Source organism: Anoplophora glabripennis, unplaced genomic scaffold (assembly GCF_000390285.2).
Source record: "Anoplophora glabripennis isolate ALB-LARVAE unplaced genomic scaffold, Agla_2.0 scaffold356, whole genome shotgun sequence".
NCBI classification, from domain to species: domain Eukaryota; kingdom Metazoa; phylum Arthropoda; class Insecta; order Coleoptera; family Cerambycidae; genus Anoplophora; species Anoplophora glabripennis.
This window is the reverse complement of record NW_019416453.1, coordinates 435,307-453,539: the sequence shown is the minus strand read 5'-3', so window position 1 is coordinate 453,539 and position 18,233 is coordinate 435,307.

Here is an 18,233-nt window from a genome sequence, read left to right as displayed (position 1 = left end):
TTATTATTTTTAAATTAATTCAGAGGGGTGCTACCCGGATCTGGTGCTGGTTACAATCATTTCCTTTGGTGGGGTAGTTGTACGGGGTCTATATTTATAGATTTTCCGAGCGTGCACGTGGCAGCGTTCCCACAACTCGAGAAAAAAATTTTCTTTTGTGACGGTAATTTCTCATTATTTTTAAATTAATTCAGAGGGGTGCTACTCGGATCTGGTGCTGGTTACAATCATTTCCTTTGGTGTGGTAGTTGTACGGGGTCTATACTTATAGATTTTCCGAGCGTGCATGTGGCAGCGTTCCCCCAATTCGAGAAAAAAAAATTTCTTTTGTTACGGTAATTTCTCATTATTTCTAAACTAATTCAGAGGGGTGCTACCCGGATCTAGTGCTGGTTACAATCATTTCCTTTGGTGGGGTAGTTGTATGGGGCCTATAATTATAGATTTTCCGAGCGTGCACGTGGCAGCGTTCCCACAACTNCCAATAGATGTAGGGGAAAATGCTGCAAAATATGTTTTATCGATATTTAGGCTTAACAAACTACTGCATAGCCATTCGTGTACTATCCTAAGTTCATTTTCAGCTTGGTCGTATACATCTGACCAATTTTCCTCAGAAAATAATAACACTGTATCATCTGCATAAGAAATGATTTTACATTTTATTGGTAAAATAGCTATTTCATTGATATAAATTAGAAAGAGTATAGGACCCATTACCGTTCCTTGTGGGACACCCATATTAATAATACGAGAATCACTGCAAATACCATTTATTTTAACTTTTTGTAGTCTTCTAAAATTACTAAGTAGTTTTAAAGCATTACCTCTTACTCCGATTTCCTCAAGTCTCTCTAGTAAAATTTTATGAGAAACGGTATCAAACGCTTTTATTAGATTTAGGAATACCGCAAGATTTTTTTTATTATTTATAATATTATACGTCAGTTCAAATACGGCATCTTCAGTACTTTTATTGTTTCTAAAACCAAATTGACATTTATTTAAAAATTTTTCTGCTTCTAAGAAGTCTACTAATCTTTGCTTTACACATTTGTCGAATATCTTCGCAAAATTATTTATTACTGAAATAGGTCTGTAATTTGTACACAGCTTTGGGTCACCGGTTTTAAATACGGGTGTAATAACTGATTTTTTCCATTCAGAGGGTATTTTACAAGATGCAAAAGATAGGTTAATTAAATAAGTGAGAGGTTTTAATATGTTTTTATGTATTGCTTTTATCATTTCAGAGGTAATTTGATCCTCTCCCGATGCCGAATTATTTTTAAGAGTCCCTATATGACAAATGAGTTCATTTTCATTAACCGGAGTTATAAACATAGAATTTCTTACTCTTTTCTTAGGTAAAACCTTGTTTCTAACTTTATGTATTTTGTTTTTCAGTTCTGTGCCAATATTTATAAAGAAATTGTTGAAGGTCTCCGCTATGTCTTTATCATTTTCTATCAGGTTACCCTCTGAATTTTTAATATTTATTTTTTTGTATACATTTTCCTTTGATAACCAGATGCTTCATTTACTAAATTCTATATTTTTTTATAATCATTATTAGATTCTTCAATTTTTTTTCGAAAATACATATTTTTAGCAACTTGAATTGTTTTATTTAACTTATTTCTATCCTTTTTGTATTCGCTGTTAAGTTTATCTGAAAAATTCTTGACTAATTTTCTTTTTAATTTATCCCTTTGCCAAATAGATTTTATAGTACCTTGTGTAATCCAAGGTTTTCTCGTACGAGAATGACTTTAATTTTACAATTTTGGTACAGTATTTTACATATTTTAAATTTTTAATATTTGTTATATCATCCCAAGATTCACCCATCAATACATTGTTCAATTTAGTAAAATCAATCAAATTTTTATACATAGTTTTTCTCGAATTATCTATTGTATATTTCGTATTATATAGATAAGACTACAGTATAATGATCTGTTAGTGAAGTTTGAAAAATGATTGGTTTAATATCCAACTGTCTCTCAGGTAAGCCTTCACATTTTATAAATATATGGTCAATTGCTGTTGAGGAAGATGCTGTTACCCTAGTGGGTTTATTTATACAAGAATAGAAACCTTTTGCAGTTAAAATATTTAAATATCTATTTACATCATAGTTCTCTGAGTCTAATAAGTTTATATTAACATCACCTGCAAAAATGTCTGTCTCATAACAATTTAAATTATTAAAGTACTCTTCTAATTCCTCCAAAAAATTGTAGTACATTTGTAGATGGTGATCTATATAAAGCCGTTATTCCATATTTAGTATCATTCAAATTAAATATACAAGGCATATATTACGCATATATTTATTTAAAGTACGTTACCGAAATATGGGCATCCTTAAGAAAAATTATCAATATGAAAAACTAGAAAAAATTCAGAATATACAAGGTGGTTTTAAAATATGCAACCAAACTTACACGGTGGAAACAAGGGGTTAAAATAGATTATTTAAATCTAATTTACAAGTTTTTTTTTTCATTTTGGCAGACTGTCATTGCTAATAAATAAGTGTTTTGAAGTGAATATGATATATTTATTAAAAAAAAACTAATTTTAATTATGATGTTAGTAAAACAAATTTGAAACTGATTTATATAAGGAAACTAGACTCAATTAGTTCGTCAAGCTACTTGATGAATCCCTGGTCGATACGTACATATGAGAATTGTTAGAGTAGTTACGGACCTAATCTAACATCGGAAGTAATAGTGCTAAGCAAACCGTTACAACTAACAGATCGAAGTAGATAGTTCCCAGTTGCAATTGACAAATCTATTATTCATCCAGACCCGTTCATGTGATTACGTCCAAAGGAACATCAACGCCCAATCAAAGCGTGCCCGCCAGACTAGTCGCAAATGGACCGTAATATCGGTGTAAACAATGCAATAGTTATGGCTAACAGATTTAGGTATTTGCCCTCACATAATCACTAAATCGTTGGCAATGCAAATAGGTACATAATGCATTCGGATCCACCTCTTTGATTACAGATGTAACGGCAATCAACGCAGGAATGCCTAATAATTACTTTTGAAACACACATTTTTCGCATTTACCTAAAATTATATAAAGTGCGCAAAGCACGTTATATTATTACAATAATGCACTCAAAAAATTGTATGCATATTTTCAGAACAATTGTTGCATTTTCAAACTTGTATCAGCAAATAACAATAACTGTAACTTTACTAACAACAATTGAGTTGCCATTACAAAATGTCAACGTGACAGCCGCCTACTTGATAAATTACAGTTAGATAAAATTTCTCCCCTATGCCAATCATGCCATGTAATTGATTTTATTAATTTTACGAAAAAATTACAAAAGACCTTTTTTATTTAGAATGAAATCTGAAATGAAAAAAAAAGTTACGTATGTTACTAGTCTTAGGGGTAGCTTTTTCTACCCCTTACAACTGTAGGGGAAAATCAACAAATTGTTTACTGAGTGCCTTCTCGATAACAGAAAATGTCTAATTTCATTTTTTTGGTACTTCGGAAAAAGTAAACTACTTTTTTGGTATCTTCTTTAAGCGGCTATATCTTACCGAGGATGTACAAATGAGATTTTTTTATATGAGACACCTACTTTATTTTTTACTGAATCACTCCCTGAATTTTTTCACAGTTATTTATTTACACCCTGTATATTAACATGCAACGTCAACAGAAAGAAATATTTTTTCTTAAAACACCAATTTTAAAAGGTAATTTTTTTTATGAGAGATTGTCACGACTATTTAAATTTGTTTGCACTTTGAAATTCTTAGGTAAGTATATTGACAGTATGAAAATTGTTTTGTCAAGAAATGTTTCTCTGAGGAAATTAATAATTTTAATCCTTTAATATAAATAATTAAAAATATAGCTCTTTCATCACTAAAATAAATATTTATATATATGAAAAATTAAATTAGGTTTATAGTTTAATTATAACCATCTAGATAGAAGCAAAAGAAAATATACGACTCATATTCAGCGCAATTTCGAAACATTTTTCCGTAACTCATGTCTAACTGAAATTAAATTAAATAGCACATACTTTCTTCGTACTATTCGCTATCGCTATATCGCTATTCGCTTCGTATTCGCTATTCCATATGATCAATTTAATTAAAAACAGTAAAATAATTCAGTAAAACTATATTGAATAAATTAAATATATGGATGTTATCCACAAAAATGATTGAATAATTTCTACCAATATATTTAGAATAGCTGTATAAAGGGTACTTTTTTATATAAAGTTTTTTTTTCTAAAAATGGATAATAAGGGTGTATACCCCTTGGAAGGGGGATGGTAGATCATATTTTTTGGGAAGTCTTTTGAGATATTTATATTTTCTGGATTTACTTACGTTTGGTGATAAACTGTAGGTTATCAGAGAGTAAAAATAAGACATTCTTGCTTAAGAAATACAAGTTTACGTACGGGAGTGCATGTACATATATAATAAATTTCCATTAAATAAGTAATTTGCCTATCGCTTAAAAAAATAGTAATAAATGTGCATATAATGATTTATTTCCATCGTTCATGAGATATGCATGTTTTCTTCTTAAAATGGCCTAAATAACCTTCAATGATTTTGGACTACATTGGACATCGCTATAATTACCCGTTAGCTAAATTAAAATTATGGCGAAGTCGCCAGTAATAAAAATATAAAAATTTATTTCTTTGCCTTTCCACTTTCAAATTTAAGGATATTTTTCTTATATATAAATAGAAATTTTTAAAAGAAATATTTAAAATGTGAACTAATGTAAATGTAAAAATATCAATAATATGATATTCAACATAGAAAAATTAAATATATGTTGAAATGTGTTGTTCCAAATGCCATTTCTGAGCTTCTATACACCCTGTGCTTCAGCATGCATACATTTTACATTTCTATGTCAAAAATGACAAAAAAATGCTTTTTCCAGGTTCTATCATTTCTGAGGGAAATGTAACTAGAATATTTCATATCTTTTTTGAAATTTCGTCACTCTCTATCGATAGGTTGTTGTGTTGTATGTACGTTAACATAGAGCCTACATAAGTGATTACAAGTCACGTAACTGTCGAGCATAGGCAACCAACATTGTGTGGTTGGTACTATCAATTAAAAATCTCTATGAACCTCAGTGAAGTAGTTGAAGGATTGATTAAGTGGACTGTTGACATTAAACTTAATACATACAATTTGATATTAGATACTTACGAAACATACTTTTGTTTTTTTTTTTTTTGTTGAAATGCTTTCAACTTTTAACTTAGGCGTGAAATTAATCCCCTCATAGGGGGTAAGATCATATAACGAATGTTAGTGCAAAACGATGTGAAAAACCATAGTCGCGCATTTTATACTACCGATTTTATAAATGTAGGAATATACAAAAAAATAATATAACATCCACCTACTGACCAGCGTCCCACTTACTCCTTTAAGTCACACATTTTTCCATTCAACATTTTTGTTTAAATTTTCTTATCGCGTGTTTTTTCGGGTCGCTGATTACAAATCTGTAGTTCGAATCCGAAAATTCCTGAATAAAAGATGTAAAAATCGGTAAAACATTCAACACATTTGAAGATTATGGCTGAAACTTGTTACTCGGGGTTTTGAAAGTTTCCGATCACGAATATAAGGTTTTAATTTGAAATTTTTAAATCCAAAATGGCGGACCCTTTATGGCGGATTGAAAATTACCATAGAAATTGGTCTTTATCACCCAAAGAAACGCGTTATGAATGTTTAAAAACTTGAGTCATTTGAGTAGAAATAGGCAAATATTCGATTTGCAGTGTACTGTCTTTTAAATACCCAATCCCAGCAGGGAGTGATAACATACGCTTAAATGAGAATTATCACACTGAGAGAAATGCGCTTTATTCTATATTAGAATTCTATATGCCATTATAAGAACATTATAAACATATGCGACAGATATACATGTGAATATTGGATATAAAACGCGTATTGCTAATGCAGTTGTATAGTAATTATAAACCGCATTCTTTATTAAATTATTGTATAATTAGTATACAACGTTTTTTATACCCTTTACGAAATAGCAATAACTATTATTAAAGTGTTCCATATCGTTATTAGAGCATCTAGTACCAATTATAAGTTTTATGTTGTATTGTATATGTTTAAATGTATTAAACTGTTGTATACTTTGTATTAGTTAAAAACATATGGCATTATTTATTCTGAAATTTTATTGTATAACTGATGTAATTACAAGCTGAGGTTCTAATATAACAAACATTTAAGTATTAAAAATGATGACAAATCGCACCCAAAATTGTCCAGTTTATTTTATTAGTAAAGATGCACCCGTATTTTCTTGTATTACATGAGAATTTGCACTATAACTCTTCCACCTTAAGAATGAAGCATCCCCTGAAAGGTTGAGCTTCTTTTCTTCTAATTCTATTTCCTCTTGGCTGATTGACTTTATACCCATGCTCTTCTTTGTCACCGCTAGCCTTCTGTTCCTCCATCTTCTGTAAAGCTTAACATCAACGGTTTCTAATAGGGCACACGAGATAATCATTTTTAAGATTTAGACAAGATTTACATTTGAAAAATAAAACAATTACAAACCATAAAACAGTTACACACTTACATAATTTTCCACATCACACAACGCGATATGATCATATATCCCACAAAACATGTGCCTATACTGATTATTTTCATCAAACTAGAAGTTGTACAGTGGACTGTCGGAAATTTTACGATCATAACCGATTAAGCACCGAGAGGTGATGATCACTTAACCATTATAAGACGCGTTTTACACATTAAAAACGGAAACATGGCCATTATTAAAACGAATAATTCTGTTAATACAATTGTTATATACCTACAAATTTGGATACTGGTCTTTATACAACAAATTTTCCATACAATACAATTAGAACATAAAGCCTATAACACATAATAATGTATAAGTAATTCATTATAACCTTTATTTCATAGATGCATAAGGTGTATTAAGCACCTTCCAGTTAAACTCATTCAATAATGAGTATGGAGATGAGTGATTTTTTTAATAAGAGTTGTGTATTTGTTATAAAAGTTTTTATATGCGCTATACACACTATTCTAGAGAAACAGTTTAATAAGCCCATTTCTTTCAGTGCGGATGCACATAATGAGTAAGATTTTAGAGCTAAAAATATAAATTTATTCATTCAATTAGCAAATTTCTCAACCAAAGGGGCGCAGTTTATCATATCTGTAAGTGTCAGTTAGGCTAGTATGGCTTATAATCATTTATGGAGGCTGTAACTATATGAGAGTATTATGAAAATATGGTGAAGGCGCTGGTGATATATATTTACAACTTTTTTCGCAATTAGAAAGAAACAGTAGCACATAATAAGTATCATTAGATTTTTGCATTTCGTTTTTAATTTTTCCGATAAATACCACCGGGACGACGAGGTTCAGGAAAATGAAAAAAATGCTTATAAATGTGTACCTACTCGTAACTACATATCTTCCTTCTGGACCTATAAGGGAGAGTATCTGCGATATAGCTCTGAAACGGCGTCACGGCGGCTTCTCCAATCCTTCTGCGGACCGGTAAGGGGATCAACGGGAGCGACCGTCTAATGCTTGTTTTCTTTCTTTCGTCCGTGCCGATCGAAATCCCCAGATCTGCCACGGCCGACATTATTTTCCCGGCACCTGGTTCATGACGAGGCGGATGCACCATTACTCGTTCAAGATTTACAGCTAATTTGTAAAAATCGTTGCTGTCACATAAACAAATCCCAAAATATGTAGTAAAATTTATTTTTATTTTGCAATTACCTAACACGTCTGCACGATTTGATTACGGCGATGATAAATGAGAAAATTTAGGGATGGATTTTCAAGTTTCATAATTTTTTTTAGCAGTACTTCTACGTCACCTAAATTACGTTTTCTCTCAAAATCCATTTACAAAATGTTATTCTGGACTCACAGTCTGGTTGATGTTGACTTCATATACATGTTGGATGTGTAAGGGAACAAGAAGTATATTAGTAAGATGTCTCAATGCGCCTACCTCTAGTCCCAGAGAGTTTTATCTCATTTCGTCTAAAATTTATTCATCTACCTCGAGCGTGGAAACAAATCTAGCTCTTCCAGTGTCGATAGAGTATTTAATAAACTTTCCACCATCTCGGGACCATTGATGAATGATAAAGATTCAAGTAGAATGAATTCGATGATTAGGATAAGTCTCAGGATAGAGACGAGGAGCTTGAAGTTCATTACCATTGGCGCGTACATAAATTGCATATCGCCGATTTCTGCATTGGTGTACAAGCAAACAAACAATAAAATAGTTGCCCCTGACACTAATAATTAATTTATTTCAACAGAAAATAAAAGTAATTTTACACACAGAAAATACTGTTGTAAAAATTCACACAATTGTTCCTAAAATCGTGACAGGAATAAATTGTATCAGACTTTCATACAATATTTTTTGAATATTTAAGAATATCTATAATTTGCTGGTAATAATTTTACAACTGTAAAAAAGAATCACATTGTAAATGTCAAATTTTCTCACAATTTTTTCCTGTTACGATCTTAGGAATAACTGTGTGAATTTTCAGGACAATGTTTTTCCCTTGTAGCATAAAAACAAAAACATCATACTAGGGCAAAACACGCGATAATAGATTAACTCGTATTTTTGTCGATTCGAAGGTGATGCTACTGTTACGTATATATTAGTAGATTATTTATTAAAACTAAATAGTCAAATTTTGTGTTGCCATATTATCTTATTCTGCCATGTGCCAGCCTGTCAAGAGTTTTTACGTTATATTTTTCAATGTTTTCCAAAATGGTATGACCTATCAAAGAGTACCTTCTCATGTAATTTACCCTGCACTTACAAAAAGTACTATATTTTTCGAAAAATTCGAATATTTATGCGAAGAATTTATTTAAGTGTCTATATTTGAGTGAAAGTACTTAGTTTTAGTTTAAATATAATCACAAATGAGTAAAATGATCGAAATGCCCAATATTGATTGAAAATAATTTCTTATACCTTGCATTAGACTGAGAGGCATTCTTAGTGGACCATATTTTTGTTGGAATAAAGGGAGCATTTTTCAAACAATATTCATAAGAAACTGTATTTTCAACAGTACTGTCACATACCTATTGGGTTCGACGGTAAACTCACCCGGTATATGCAGAAAATCGTCTAAAAAAGAGCGATGCACAAGTGCCACTTTTTTGCTATTTCGTACCAACCTATAGAACTTAGAGATATGTATGTTTTTCTCTAGATTTTGGACACGTCCATGTTTTGAGGATTTTTCCTTGGGAATTTGCATGAATTTTTTCAAAAACCCATGAAATTTTTTCTCTTTGAAAAACATAAAAAAATATCTCGACTAAATTAATTTCTAAACCAGTTCCATAAAGCTTTCAATACAAGAAGTTATGTAATTTGTTTTAGAAATGTAATTCATTATCGCATTCGCCAAATTATAAACTTCGTAATACTAAATTCGAAATTATTGTTTCTATTACACTTCACCTCATTCTAGAAAAATCTCGACTACATACTGAAAATTAGTTGGAGAGCCCAAGCAAATACCCACTGGATAATGCGTTACTATTATTTAGAAAGTAAAACTCTTTCTATATTCGTCTGTAAGTTCAAAATATTACTCACTGAAAACATTGAGCGTCCGCCCTACGGTTTCCCAGGTGGAGATTCCGGATCGGCTGCGGCCCCTGAACGGTGGCTGAATTTAAGAGATTCCCTCTCGACGTTATATTTAACTTACGCACCGACCATATATTTCTTCGGCGAATCCCAACAGGCAGCGGCTTAACTGGCGTCTGTGTCGATCGGTTAATAAGGATAATCTATGCCCCAGCTTCTGCCACGACGTCTACCGAGTACAGGCTGTGTTTTAACCGGAATAGTGCCACTCCGGGATGTAATTGCTGAAATTTTTGTTGTATTCTTTTGTGCGGAGCAAAAGTAATAACCGAGGCCCGCAGATAAATCGTACATTACTTAAAATTCAGGTCATCACGCATAGAGAAACAATAAACAATATGTCTTTAAGTTTACAGTTTTGTAACACCTAAAAAATATATACTTACAATTACTCCTGTAAGTGTCTCAACTAGATTTTGCCTAATACTTTTAAAACACAGGATGTTCTCGAAAGTAGAGTTCTAATTTTAAAGGGTCAAATGCATTTCACAGAAAATCTACACTGTAAAAAAATCGGTGTGAGTGAAAGCACTGTTCGGAGTGAATCCACTGAGTGAAATTATTGAGTACATTTTCGCTCAATTTGATCATTTTACTCATTTGTGATTATCTTTAAACTAAAACTTAATACTTTCACTCAAATATATAGGTACTCCTTAAATAAATACTTTACACTTGTACCTAAATCAGAGTAAATGTGCTCACCACTTACATATTGCTTCTTAATCTCGACCACAGTTGATAGGGGCCCGTTAGATGCTCCAGAAAAGCGTGATCGCCAGGTGAACAGGCCTTAGCCGGCCGCGCGGCGGCTAGTCTCAGCTGGCGGATCTCAGCCAGGACAGGAAGAGGCCCCGCGAAGTGAATTAATTTCAACACTGTAGATTCTAATTAATCATTTGTGACTGATTTATTTTTGAACTCAATATTTAGTTAATTAAAAATTAAGTCTGAGTAAAAAATGACTCAATAATAGTTAAATTTAAATCATATTAGAGAAAAAGTCAACGCTAAATTGGTTTTATATATATATATTCAGAATTAGAGTCAAAAATAGCTCAATTGGTAGTTAGCAGTAATTCAGATTTGAGTAAAACTCATCATTTCTGGTGCAATAGCTTCACTCAGTTGTACTCAAACTAATAGAGTGAAATTTTCACTCAATCGAGTATGGACAGGAATTGATACATTATTGAGTAAAATTGAGTGATTTTTTTACAGTGTAATAAACATTTTATAATACTGAAGATATAAATTGGTTAATGAGATGTATGGTTCTGTAATTTATTAATCATCCATTCGTACTACCGCACCGAAATAAATCACTGCTTGCTAACATTCGTCGTTTTTTGACACTTTAATAATCGCTTTTATCCCAAGTTTTGGTTTAAGTTTTTGGTTGTTTGGTGCTTATTTAGATGTGATTTTTAGTAAGTAGTGGTTGCCTAAATGGCACGCGTATACAATAATAATGAACTTGTTTAATTTGTGGGGAATGTTTACAAAATTATGTACGAGCATCTTTGCCCGATGCGGAGCACAATCTTAATTCCATACATCCCAGGTTTTATATAATAAATAGTGCTCCATCACACAGTTCCGACGTGATCCCACTTTCTTGATGTGTAGAACACATTCCTGGCATTTGATGCGATTCTCACGACTCACACATATATTTTATTGCGCTTAAGTAAATATGCAATATAATATATTTCCCACCGTGTCATATGAAAACAAAATGCGATCCTGGACTGTACGATTGACTCACAAGTCTTAGTAGTGACTCTTAGTTTTGAAATAGTATATTATCCCTTCCAAGTTTTGCATCAACGTCATTTTATGTCAATGATTCTCCCATCTTATATCGGCAATACATCTCAGGGAGCAAAGTACACGCTTTACAAATACCCAGACAGCTTTTTACGTCACAATTAAAACAATTAATCGTGCTTCGCAAATCGCAAAGGATATTCACATACATAACCTTGACTCGTTCAATGCCGCTACCAGATAGTATACATTTCATATCATGGATTCAAAAAGCATGAATCGAATCTTGGATTTTACGCAAGGAAGTCGATTGAGTACAGGTCAGGGCTCAACCATTCATCAGACCAGAGTTGGCTTAGGTGTCCTTCACCATAGAACGAAAAAATGTAGATTTCTGCATTTGATAGTTTGTAAGGAAGAAACTACAAAATAGTCAGTCAGCGGATTAAAAAATTGTTTAATTCCTGCGATATTAAATTACTTTTAAAGGTACGTAGTATACTATTTTTCGCTGAGTGGGTTAATGTTGCTAATTTAATATCTAATATCAAGCATGAAAATACTCGAAACGTTATATTCATGTTTGAAAATGTACTTTTACTCCTTCATATGTATGAAATTTATAGTGTTCTGCATTCATTGGATCAAAGGGATTATTTTTGGTACATGGTATGGTATATTGCACATAACGAATTAATAGTACCTAATAATAAAATTTATTTTTAAATATGCATTATTATTTTTCACTTACACTGTAAAAAAATCGGTGTGAGTGAAAGCAATAAAGGTGCGGAGTGAATCCATTGAGGGAAATTATTGAGTACATTTTCACTCAATATTGGCCATCATTTTACTCATTTGTGATTATATTTATTTAAACTAAAACTGAGTACTTTCACTCAAATATAGGTACTCCTTAAATAATTTCTTCACGTAAACTCGTATTTGGTGCACTTGTACCTAAATCAGAGTAAATGTCCTCATTCTCATTACTGAGTGAGTTTAAATATATAATAATTTCGAGTAATTTGAATGGCGCCGTGAAGATGGCACCACTTACACATTGCTTCTATAATCTCGACCACAGTTGATAGAAGCCCGTTAGATGCTCCAGAAAAGCGTGATCGCCAGGAGAAGAGACCTTAGCGGGTCTAAGCTGGCGGGTCTCAGCCAGGACAGGAGGAGGCCTCGCGAAGTGAATTAATTTCAACATTGTATATCCTAATTGATCTTTTGTGAGTAATTTATTTTTGCACTCAATATTTAGTTAATTAAAAATCAAGAATGAGTAAAAAATGACTCTATAATAGTTAAATTTAAATCATATTAGAGAAAAAATCAACTCTAAATTGGGTTTATATACTCTAGAGCTGTAAAATTCAGTTACTTTTCGGTACCTGTAACTACTCGTTACTTTTTCATACAGTAATCGTTACTTCGGATCAGTTATTCGAGTACTCGAAGTTCAAAAGGTGCTGTACGAGCAGTACGAGTACTGCAGCAGTCGTATTATAATGGTTTGACATCCGAAGTTACTTGTCTTGTATTTAGGTTAGGTAATCGGTACCTACTCCCTACAAATTTCGATTTAGAAACTTATGTTACGCAGCATTAAAGTGTTTAAATTATCAAAAGTAAATAATTTGATTTTCAGCTTGTATTTCGGTGATGTACAGGAAATTTTCAGACTCAGTGTAGTGTAGCATTCTAGAATATTTGAATTTCACATTTATACATATTGTAGTAATCTGTACAATTTTTAAATTCAAGATCTCGCTAATGATGGAGCAGAGTTCAGTTTCGTTTTTACCAGTGGATTCGGCGATAGCGGTTCGGTATTCGGATCTACACCTACTCCTACTACATCTCTTGCAAAAATCGGGTACTCGAGTAGTGAAGTAACGATAACGTAATTTTTTTAGTAATCGTTACTTCGGATTGTGTCGAGTAACGAGTACTCGAATAACGAATAGTAACGATTTCTTACAGCTCTAATATACTTAGAATTGAGTCAAAAGTCACTCAATTGATAGTTAGCAGTAAATCGGATTTTTGTAAAACTCACTAATTTCTGTTGCAATAGTTTCACTCATACTAATAGACTGAAAATTTTACTCAATCGGGTGTGGACAGAAATTGATACATTATTGATTAAAATTGAGTTAAATTTGAGTGAAATTCTTTTACAGTTCAGTGGGTTAAAAGTGGTATTTTAATCACTAATTTCAGGAAATAAAACACTTTAGTTCTTTAGTACATAATACACTGTTTTGTACTAAATAGATTAAACCTGTTATTTCAGGAAGCAAGATGTCACTTTTAATCTCTGAGATATCCATTTTACTTTTGAAGATGCACTTTAGTTCTTTGGTTTTGCGTTCAATGGATTTTTTAATCCCTAATTTCAAGTGCCACTTCGAATTTCTGAGACACTCAAATGCAATGTAAATCGATAATGTGATAATTTAATACAGTTAGAGTGAATTGTTGCACTGATCAAAATTTAATATTTCTAGCATTTTAGGACTAAAGTGTCCCAAAAAGCACTTTAGTATAGTGAATTTTGTAATTTTCTCACAGTTGACTATCAAACGCAGAATACGTTTGAACGCTTTAGTGCTATAGACTCGCATTCTTCGTGATTCACCCGTTGCATTCGCTGAATCGTCAATTCCTTGCTATCTCGCGATACCATTTGCGCGGAGAGCCGTGACGAATTATGCAAGAAATATTAAATAACACGAAACAACGCCGCCGAGGTCGATAGACGTAAAAAATTCACTCGACACAGACTTACGTTGGTTTTGCGAGCGTCTTATAGGAGCTGTTCGCGTGAATGTCAGCCGTAAGTGAGTCGCGAGATTGACGTTTGAGAAAACGAATTTAAATTGTCGTAATTCGAGGATTTACATTTATAAGTAGCGAAGTTTTTGTACCACACCGGAATGTGCGTGGAGTGTATATTTAGTCGCGTATATTTGCATTATTAATAAATGTAAATAAAAAATTATTCTTAATGGAATGTTGATTTAAAAAAGCTATGAAATTAAGTAAATGTTTGTTGACAAGCTCTTATATGGAGTGGATTGAAATGCGGGGGCAATATAAATAATTTACTTTTTATCCTACGGTGTAACTGTCGCGGTCAATGTAGACGTTAAGTAATTGCGTTTTCAATAAATGAGAATTCGTTCAATGACTTCGTATGTCTGAAAATTTCCATTTGAATAAAGAAGTAAGAAAAAAATCGGTAATTGGAACATTTAGAGACGACACACACCCTTTCCAGATGTATCTCCGGAAGCGTCATTTCAGTTTTATTTCAGCTAATTGAATTTCCGAAGGCGATTTTTGAATTTTAAACAGGTTTTCGGAAAATGTTAATAAAATTTCAGAAAGCTTCAATTGTCGTTAAAAAGGGCAGGCCGGTTCGCGGATTTAGAAGTAAATATGACAATTAACATACATCAAATGATTTATACACTAGTCACAAAAATTAAGGAATATTGAAAGAATTCCAAATTCTTGGGTGATTTTCATAGCTTTAACTTGGAGGAAAATGGTCGTAGAGAGAATTTAAAAAAAAAAGGAAATTGAAGCTTCAAGTTTTTAGTTTTCGTATCTGGAGTTTAAATTTTTTAGCGTCAGCGGTTTTTGAGAAAACCAACAAAAGAGAAATAAGAAAACCAACAAAATAATTCCATAAGAAAACCAACAAAAGCAAAAATTTTCCAAAATTAGATTGTCTTTAAAACAAGGTATGTGGAGTTTTTTTTGATATTAGAAAAGTTTTGTCTGCAATATGCCACGGCGATGTTTATTCCCTGGAAGAGGGTTATAGTCAAATTCAGCTATGAGAGTGAGCTAATAGGTTATAAATAAAGTTTTTTAATATCAAAAAAAATTATAAATTTCCAGATTTTTTTTAGGAAAGTTTATGTAAACGAGTTAGAGCTTGAAGAACTCAGTAAAAATTCAAGATTTGTGGAAAGAAATACAGCGATCCATTCAAGAGTAGGTATATCAACTTTTTTTTTTTATTAATTCTCAAGTTCAATTGTATAAACCAAAATGTTTTGACAAGAGTGAAGCATTGTAGATATTAACGTTTTTTGATGAGGAAAATATGGATTTTTGCTTAAAAAAACATTTTCAGTTTAAAAAAATGAATAAAAAGTGTAACATTTCTCGTTACATTGATTTTCCACAAAAACGACAAATTTAAACATTCCAGACACTAGGAAAAAAAATCGCAGCGTTTTGAAGCTGTCAGGGATTCTTTAGCTTTGAGCTTGAGGAGTTACAGTCAATATCTTTAGTTTATTCATTATGTGCAAAGTTATGCCAAGTTACCTATTCAAATATCCTTAATTAATCTATTTTTTACCTTTTTTCCATCCAACATTTTCGAAAACATATTTTTTTTTATCAAAAACCAAATATTACGACCCACTTGTAGATAATACTTTCTTGGATTTTCTGTGCGATCATTATTTCTCCAGTAATTGATTGCTAAAGACAAAAATTACTTATTTGCTTTGATCGACGATAAATCAGCGACAAATCATCGTACAGAACTTCGAAACCGCTCAAACTGAATTACTAAAAAAAAATCACTAAATTTCATAGACCTTTTTAAAGACAAACAAAAATTTTTTGTTCGTTAGTTTTCTTATGATTACTCAAAAACCGCTGACGTTAAAAAAATTTAAATTCCAGATCCGAAAACTAAAAACTTGAAGCTTCAATTTCCTTAATTTTTCTCCGACATCATTCCCATCCAAGTTACGGCTAATATTAATTATTAATTATTATTAATTTAACTAGTTTATAACAAATATAGTTTATAACAAATCTATACTTCGATCCTTCGATGCGACGTGGTCAATAACTTTCTCGTTGAAATTGTTTATGTACTTTATCAACAATTTTTCTACGCTCAACAAAGCTAAAGCACTTAACCTTTCTTGTCTCGCATTTCTTGAAAACGTCTTTATCCTCTTTTTAAATCTAAAAAACAACGCTCACATCCGACTATTATCATAACCTTCGACGATAGTTTTTTGAAGTTTCACACTTTGGGAAAAAGTAATACGCAGGTTACTGTTAATAAACACCTGTAATATAGTAACTTCACTTTTACTTCACTATTATAAAAATTTCATTTAATTTTAAGTTTTGCCAATTTATGACTGAAATTTAATTAATTTGAAATTGTCTTTAGGAAAGGTATTTTTGTTTTTTAAATCAATCTGCCTCAAATAAATGAGGCACTATTAAATAATTACTGAAGCCAATCCTGTGTTTATTCTCAGAAATAATTATATCACAAATTTCTAATGATGTACATTTTGAATCTTCAGAGTTACTTATGTTTATGCACAAAAAAACATATACCCGATACTAAATAATTTGTAACATACTGGTAATGTCACTGAATTTGACTGTTTATATACTTAAACATTACGATACTGTGCATAAAAATGGACGACCGATTATCGATATCGCACTGTTTCGTGTCGATTCGTTCTGAGACAATGTCCTCACTATTATTTTCTTTCTTTCATTACCATTATTCATCTGTTGTATTCGACCTCAAAAAATTTTCGGGAAATATGTTTAGCACTAGTTATATTATACCTAAGTAAAAAAAATACACGTGACATTTTCGAATAAATAGTAATATTTTTCGAGTCTCACTGAACACAAAAAGGGTGTCTCGTTTTTCTGATAATTATCATGTTTCCGAAAAAAATTTTAATATTCGTTTTCATGCAAAATAAAAGTAGTTGATAAGAAATGCTGCCAAAATCCATACTTTCGGAGAAAGGGTCTACCTTTTGTATTATCTGTGAAATTTCAGGAGACCTTAAGTAGGATTAGTTGAATAAAAATACTGAATATTTTATTCTAAAAAATAATCTAAACAGTTAAAATTAATTAATACATTTGATGTGATGTGATTAAATATTTATCCGAAAAACAAATATAACTGGTATAGGTGAGTATACCTACAAGTTACATGTCATGTAGTTCGTAGAGTAATTGTTTCCTAGATATCGTCGATTAAAATCTTCAAAGTTTTTTTAATTATCACTATTAGGTATATACATTTTTATTTATTTATTGTTAAAAATTCTTGTCGGGAAATATAATGTGTGCATAAATATAAAAAATGTTCGTCCATATCAGATAAATAGATTTTGGGAGAAACACAGATAAATATGTTCTTACAACTTTCAATGAGAAGTTCCTTAAACGAGGAGGAAGCTAATAAAGAAAATGGAGAAATTATAATATTTATTCCAATAAAATAATATTTTTAATTAGATTTATTTAAAATCAACGTTTTTGTTAAAGAGAAATCACTCGTTATGTGGGGAACTCTCAACTCCATCAGTACATATTTATTTATATATTTTTTTGTTAGTGGTTTATTATATTTTATGAAATGTGGATTTTATCAAAATTAATTCACAAATAACAGACTTAATGGCGTGCATCCATTACTGGTGCAGTTGAAATTTTTTTACGTAACTAGTAAAAAAAAATATATTTTCGAGTGTTGTCATCTATTTACAAAAATTAATTAATTAATATGAATCATACTAACACCACCAAGCATTGGCTATTGATTGATTATAAATAAAGTCACTGTCGATACAACAGTTTGAAAT